The following is an 8,721-nucleotide window of genomic DNA, read 5'->3' as shown; positions in this document are numbered from 1 at the left end:
ATGTAGTCGGCACTTAATGTATATCGGCTGAATGGACGTCAGTGATTGGTTGAAATTACAGAAATACGACAACTTTAACATGGAATAACTTAGAGATTTCTTTTTTTTTAAAGAAGACTAAGAGAAAAAGATGTTTTATATGACACATTCTACCAGTGTTCCAAGTTTCAAAGTGTTTCGTTAATGAAAAATGTGGCCCCCGTTTTAAAAAAGATCCCCTACTACATGCCGTTATAACAACAAATTTTTATCGTTACAACTGCTGACTCCGACATTTCATATTATTGTGTACCTAATCAATCTTAACCGTTACATATGTATGCATGATCCTTCTAGCTATCTATCGTTTTATCTGTGAGTGTATGTGTTTGTTTGTGTGTGTGGCTCAACAAATATGCGGAGGCGTATCTGTGTGTGCGTAATATACAAAAGCAAGCATACACAAGTCTGCTCAAGAGTTAAAAGAGGATCCGACTGACTTTCGAAATAACTATTGCTATCTCAGAGGAAGGAAACGGCACTGAATCGGAAACCAAAAACAGAAAGAAAAGAAATTACGATTCTTTTAGAATCGTAATTTCCGTCGTATAGAACACGGGAATACTTAAAATGAAAAATCTCACTCAATTTATTACCCTCTTTGTTCCCTATGAAGTAGTGATAGCTATTCCTAAAGTCTGACGAGAATCCTCGTCATTACCAGCTTTAGTCCAATATTAAATAAGAGCCATGCGCGTGACAGAAAACGGCATGTTGTACACTGTATCGATTCCACCGACAGTAGCTTACTTTCGTTTCAATAACTAACAAATACAAAATTACAATTATTAACCCAATAATTCAATTTCATTTCTGAGTATCAAGGGCAGTAACTCAGCATAACCTATTTTAATTGCTATTACATTAACAGCACTGTTTGGACAATTATCTTATTAAAGGTACTATTACGTGAGATGTATTTTTATAGGTTCCATTCCAATTATCTGTTCATTTCTATTTGGATTATCACTCGTTATTTATCAACTTGAATATGTATGATAATTAAAATAATTATGGATATTTATCAATACATACACATACGCAGGCACACACACACAACAGAAACAGGTGTGTTCCTAGAGTCAACTGTCCCACTCATGCCAGCATGGAAAACTACCGTTAAATAGTGATGATGGTGATGGTGGTGATGATGATGGTGATAATGATGATAGACGCATTCACAGGACTCTGAGGTTTCATTGGCGAATTAAGTATTCTGGCAGAACATCTACCGGTGTCATAACAAGAGGACTCAGCAGGGGTTCTCTCAGCAGAGAAAAGCATACTTGGGAGTTGAAGGGAATACTGTGCTGATCTCCAAAAATCCAGTTACAATAAAATCTTCTGGTAAACACAAAGTACATCTAGGAATACAGAGGCTGAAGTTATTGAGACAATTACAGCTTTCAGATGTAACAATGTGCCCATTTCCTTTGTACACCTGGAAAAGGCATGTGGCTGCCTACTGCAGGACATGCTGTTCAGGGTTTTGCAGGAATTTAGGTTTAATGGGTGACTTTTGATTTTTAGAAGTGCTTTTGGTTGTCAGGAATGCCCAAATGTTTGTGTTTGCCAGTGGTATTAAATCAAAACCTGTCAATGTTAGTATTGGACTTCAGCAGGGGTGCATATTGTCATCTCTCTTTTCGTTAATGTTGTGTCGACGCCCCCAAGCGAAGAAGTAGGATCGCCCAAGACATAAATAGAGGTAGTCTGGCTGTAGTAGAGAGTTGAGTGACTGTTGAGTAGAGATCATCCAGAGGTGCTAGACACCAGCAGCTTGAGGTAATCTTCCAGTTTCGGGAGGTAAAAAAAAGTAAATAAGAATACAAGGGAAATAACTTAACGTCTTACTAGTATTATCCGTACTCTCCTCACCCCATCCGTTCGCGAGCGCGCATTCTTCATATTCGTTCACAGCAAGTTGTTTTACACCTATTACACTAATTTTTTTTTTTTTTTTAGCTCTGGTCAAACGCTTTAGTTTGACTGTTATTTCCCTATACTGGAAGATTACCATAAGTTGTTGTGCAGCCGGCACTATGATATTCAATCACGTGTGTGATTTATATATAAACAGTTAACTTCAATCACGTGTGTGATTTTATTTATAAACAGCTAAAAAAAAAAAACATTTCAGAGGTGTACGGATAATACTAGTAAGACGTTAAGTTATTTCCCTTGTATTTTATTTACTTTTTTTTACCTCCCGAAACTGGAAGATTACCTCACAATTATTGGGTGTAGGATCAGTTGACTGATATTTACAGATGATATGGTACTACTTAGCTCGTCAGAAGGTAATCTCCAGTATGCACTGAATGGATTTACAACTGTATGCTTCAAGGTAGAGATCAAAATTAGTGTTGTGAAACTGATGCATGATCTTCTCAAGTAAGTCTTCCCTGTGCACGTTGTATGTTAGTTTGATTTGTAAGTGTACACGATTTGTAAACGCACATGATTTTACAGAGGTTAGACTAGAGATGTAGAAGTAGAGAACACAATAACTTGGAGACATCGTTTGTATGGAAAACTATAATTAAGCTGATGCTTAAGGTGGTGGACTGGCAGAGTCATTACCGTGCTGGGCAAAATGCTCAGTGGTATTTCATCCATGTTTATGTTCTGAGTTTAAATTCTGTCAAAATTGATTTTATCTCTCATACTATTGGGCTCGAAAAAATAACTACACATTGAGCACTGGGGTCTGTGTAATCGAATTACCCCCCTCCCTCGAAATAGCTGGCTTTGTGCAAAAATTTGAAACCAATATATTCCTACTTCATACAAAGAACATTAATAAGTGAACTGCAAATAAACGTGTGTCAGTGCAAAGTTAATAAGGGAAAGGCTAAACAATGCTTAATATTATTTTCTTCTACCTTAGGAGGGTCGTTATGCCAATAATAAACGCACACACTGGTTCAATTTCACTTCATTATTATTTGTCAATTGGTTGGATATTCAACCAACTAACTGATTTATTGACTACTTGATTAATCATTTGGTCAATCAATCAATCAGTCAATGAAGAGGTCATGATCAGCAACAAAAGATCTTTGAAAAATACTGTTGATTGAGTGATTAATCAAACAATCGATTACTTTGTCAGTTTAATAGCAAAATCAACTGACAAATAATAATTTAGTGAAATTGCACCAGTGCATATGTTTACTTTGACACAATGATCCCTCTAGAGCAGGGGTTTTCAAACATTTTGACTTGCGGACCCCTTTATAGTTCAGGCTTTACCTTAGGGACCCCCTTATAAACGCTTATGAAATTTATACATAAATATTTGCTTAAAATAACATATATTTTTACATTTATTTATTTAACAGTATTTAACAAAATAGGTTTATTGTCAATTAAAAGATTTCGATTAAAGAACATATATAAAATCAAATTGCCCATAAAAAGTATTTGCTGTCCACGGACCCCCTGTCTTGTCCTTGCGGACCACAGTTTGAAAACCCCTGCTCTAGCATACAAACAAAATCTTGTTTCAACCCGAGTTACAGCAAAAATCATACTAACCAAATACAAAAGTTCAATATTATTTCATTTTCAAGTAAATATGGGAGATAACTCTACATGGATTTAAGTGTATCCTGACTTCATCAACAAAGACTATATACATTTGACAAAACTTTCGAAAGAAACGTCTAAGTAAATCTATAAAATTATCCTGTGAGTACCTATGAATGTAGTGCAATAACTATGGAATGAAAGAGGACAAATAATCTGTTATACAAAACACATGGCTGTGTGATAAGAAGTTTGTGTCCCAACCACCTGGTTCTGGGTTCAATCACATTCTGTAGCTTATTGGGTAAGTGTCTCCAACTACAGCCCGAGGCTGACCAAAACCTTGTGAATGGATTTGATGAATGGAAAATGAAAGTAGCCCATCGTATTTGTAAGTGGTGGTAGTGGTGGTGGAGGTGGTGGCAATGATGATGGTGATGGAGGTGAATTATTTGCAAGACAATTACATGATATATTGTGGAATGGGAGTGAAGACACTCTCTCTTCTGTAATGTAAGTTGCTATGTAGCTCTCCTCTACAGTAACAAACCTGTTCTGTGTTGAACCCTTCTTTCATACTTTTGCCTCTCACTTCTTAACATTCATGCTACCTTCCTCTCTGCTGGAGCTCACCTCCTAATCAAAGGGGGATCTTAGTCTTATGAGCTGCATGGCAAACTTGCTTGTGCTGGTGCCATGACAAAAAGCATCCAGTACTCACTGCAAAGTGGTTGGTGTTTAGAAAGGGCATCCAGACATAAAAAAAAGCATGTCAAAGTTGTCATTGGAACACAATGCAGTCTTTGGAACAATTGGATCCTGCTATACTGTTCAACTCATCAACCTACACCAAGATGGAACATGGTTATTAAATGATGATGATAATCAACATCATCTTCATCATCATCATTTAACAACCGTCTTTCATTCTGGCATAAGTTGAATGATTTGACTAGAGCTGATAGGCCAGAGGATTATACCAAACTTTACTGTCTACTTTGGCATGCTTTTTACAACTGGATACCCTTCCTAATGCCAACCACTTTACAGAATAGAAGAGGTGTGCTTTTTACATGGCACCAGCACTAGCAAGGTCTGCTTTGACATGGTTTTTATGGTTGGATGCCCTTCCTTATGCCAATCACTTTACAGAGTACACTTTACATGGCACCATCACCAGCGAAGTCACCAAGTTAACTTGCAATACAAAGACTTTTGAGGTAGGGTTGTATTGAAGGAGGTGGCTTTCTACCAGGTGATGTGTGGTTAGATTATAACAGAGGGATAGAAACATGTCTTGCTGTAGAAGAAATACATAGTAACCTCAGTTGGAGGAGGAGAGTGAGTGAAGGGGAGAGTGAGAGCGAGAGTAAGGGAGAGCAAGAGAAAGTGAGAGAGATGATGGCAATGTGAATACAAATAGAATGATAGAGGATTGCCCAGGATGTGTGAGTAGGGATCACATAAGAATGCAAAATGTGGGGAGGGGAATTGGAGTGACTGATAAAATTGGGGCATATAAGAAGGGGATGACAGGATAGCAATGATGCAGTTGGTTGGCGGGAGGACAGGATTTGGCTTCAGGAATGGGGAAGGAAAGATAAGCATAGCACATGAAGAAGTGGAGATGAGAAAAAGAAGAGATGTAGTGTGGTTTATTGGAGTAGGGTGTGTGAAATTAATACTACATGCAGGTGGAACATACAGCCCTTCCAGAACTCAGTTTCACTGGGGTGGGCAGGTCGTCTCAAGAACCGCATAACGCCTGGCATCTTGGTCCATTGTCATCTCCTCCATGAGGCCCAGCATCTTGAGATCAACCCTCACTACTTCATCCTATGTCTTCTTGGATCTTCCTTTTCCATTGGTGCCATCCACTTTAAGTGGTTGGCACTTGTTTATAGAACCGTCTTCATTCATATATATCATAGCCAAACTAACATAGTCTTCTGTCTTGCATAGTCTTGTGATTCTTCCTATGCCCAACTTTTCTTTCAGAACATTTGTACTTTGTTATACAAGAACACTGATGCTGCACATCCATCGGAGTACACCAGCTTCTTTCTTCTCAAGTCTACACATGATGTCTGCATTCAAAACTCACATCTCACTTCTCTGTTTATCTATCTATCTATCTATCTGTCTGTCTGTCTGTCTGTCTGTCTGTCTGTCTGTCTGTCTGTCTGTCTGTGTATGCAGAGCTATGCATGCACGTGCTTACACACACACACACACATGTGCATATGATAAGTTGCATTGCTAAGTGGCATTTTGTCTGTCTTTACATTCTGAGTTCAAATTCCACCAAGGTTGATGTTGCCTTTCATCCTTTTGGGTTGATAAGATAAGAAAATAAGTACTAGTCAAGTACTGGGGCTGATATAATTAACTTATACCTTCTCCCAAATTTCAGGCCTTGTGCCTATAGTAGAAAAGATTATTACTATATAGTTGTATATAATTGTATATATATATCTGTGTGTTTGTGTATGTGTGTGTGAGTGTGTGATTGTGTGCGTATGTGTATACATACACACACACATGTACACATATCTCCCTCTCTCTCTTTCTCTCTCTCTCTCTCTCTCTCTCTCTCTCTCACTATATATATATATATATATATATATATATATATATATTAATTGATGTGTACAGTATTATATATCCATTAGGGCTCATCTTACCAATTGGTTTCACACTAAGGGTTCAACGAGTGTTAGGTAACAGTCCGATTATGTAACCCTGTGCTCATCAGAAGTAGCTGTTATGGAATGAAATATGGACTGCCTGAGTGAGAAGGGGAAGAGAGGGAGAGATAAAGAGAGATAGATACACACACACACACACACACTCTCTCTCTCTCTCCCACACACACGCATACACACACATGATTCCTTTCCTCTCTGTCTTTTTCCCTACCCCTTTTCTCAATAAACCCTAGTATTATCCCCTTCACTTTCCCATGTTTCCTGTTGTTGTTCTTCCCCCAATTAGTGCCTACTGTACAACTCTTATATTCTCATCCCTTTACTTTCTCTCCTTTTTTTCCTATCTATTTTAGGCCCTTAGCCATGCAAGTTACAAGGTAGTCTTCACTACTGCTGATGTCTTGAAAAATATACCTGGTACACTCTGTAAAGTGGGTGGCATTAGGAAGGGCATCCAGCCAAAAAAAAAAAAACCTTACAGAAGTAGGCCCTGAAGCATTGTGCAGTCCACTGACCCATCAGAATCTATCAAACCATAAAATTGATGCCAGTATAGAAGCTAGATGTAAAATGATGACAATGATATATCTCATGTGCTACATTTTGGCTTGGTTTCTATGGATAGATGCTCTTCCTAACACCAAATATTCTTCAGAGTGTACTGCATATATATTTTCATGGTGCCAGCACTTGGGATGTATCATGTCCTAATCAAAACTTATGGCTCTTGTCACACTTAGACTTTACAGATTATACTGGGTGCATTTTTTTCATAGCACCAACACTAATGAGGTAGCCTTGTCTATTACATGATTTAAGAGATCTCTTGACCTCATATAACTGCTTACTCACAAACCTTTTTATAGTATGTGAGGCATGGCTAATGGAGTGATAGATGCATGAATGGTATGGCTATGAATGATAGCCAGTTGAGTGATAGAGATAATGATGATAAGAAAGTGAGTGACAGAGAGAGAGAGATGAGACGGTGTCAAGGTACACAGACACCAATGACAGAACGATAAAAGGTTAAGTGATAAAGAAAGAGGTGATAGGAAAGTGTGTGATAGGGGAATGATGAGTGGGCATCAAGTTGCGGGGAAGACAGTGATAGCAGACTTGGTGGTAAATATATCTACTCACACACACATGCACGGATACATATGTGGTGTACACACACACACACACACACACTCTCACGTACATATGCACATATGTCTGTATTAAATCTGTCAATCCTTATTACTATTGCCATTTTTGTGATTTTTCAATTCTTCATTCTTCCAACTGGCCAATCAGCACAGTCCTTTGTCAACTCCTACATGAAATGCACCATCATTAAGTCATATTTCACTACATAAACCCACATTTTTTTTTGTCTCTTCCTTTCACAGGAGCCATTTACTTTGAGCATGTGTTATTTATTTGTGCCTCTCTCATTCTCCATATGCCTCATATGCTCGTACCAGCACTGTCTCTTTCTTGGTTGCTACACTTGATTTTGATCCCTCTTATATGTACAGTCTTCTCTTCAGATCTTTAACATCCCATTCTTTGTGAATATGCACTCTACAATTAGGAAGAAACCCTTAGTTGCAAAGCAGAAGTAATAGCTCCCTGAACTTCTTTCAACCCTTTGCCACCCAGACTTTGGCTTCTATGCTTTCAGAACAACCACCTACATTGCAATAAGTGTTCAACTGTGCATGTATATGTGTATGTATGAGTGAATGCAAACATACATACATTCCTACATACATACATACATACATATATAGATACATACATACACCCCCTCATGCAAACATACATACATACATACATACATATAAAAATATATAAATATTTGAGAAATTAAGAGTTATGGCCAGTCATAGTGACTTTTGGTTTTGCGAAATCAGTGGTCACTCTAAAATTGGCCATAACTTTTAACTTCCCCAAAAATATATTACTGATCTAAGAGTGTGATTCTTTTGTGGATATATGAACTACTGACAATGTATGTATGTATGTATGTATGTATGTATGTATGTCATTATTCAGTTTATTTCAAGATTTCTTCCCAATAGAGAAAGAATTGGTTTCTAACCTAGATCCAAGGATCCTTCATTGGAATTTCAACATCGACAACAGGGTATTTTTGTTTGTATGTATGTATGTATGGATGTATGTATGGATGTATGTATGTATGTGCAGATTTGTATGTTTTATGCATGTATTCTCATGCATATAGTTGCATATCTAAACATGCTCATATATATTTAAATGATAAACTTCTGAAAAGTTTTACAGATTTTTACAGTTCCAGTGATGGATTGGATCTATAGTCTTTAAATTAGTTTTGTTCTTTCTGGTTTTGAGAAACCTAATTCCTCATGATTGGTATTTAAGCTGTGTGATACATATACCAGAGCTCCAATATGTATGTATGTATGTATGTATG

This window comes from Octopus bimaculoides, chromosome 8, assembly GCF_001194135.2.
Source record: "Octopus bimaculoides isolate UCB-OBI-ISO-001 chromosome 8, ASM119413v2, whole genome shotgun sequence".
In the NCBI taxonomy this organism is placed as follows: domain Eukaryota; kingdom Metazoa; phylum Mollusca; class Cephalopoda; order Octopoda; family Octopodidae; genus Octopus; species Octopus bimaculoides.
This window is presented reverse-complemented; position numbering follows the sequence as displayed.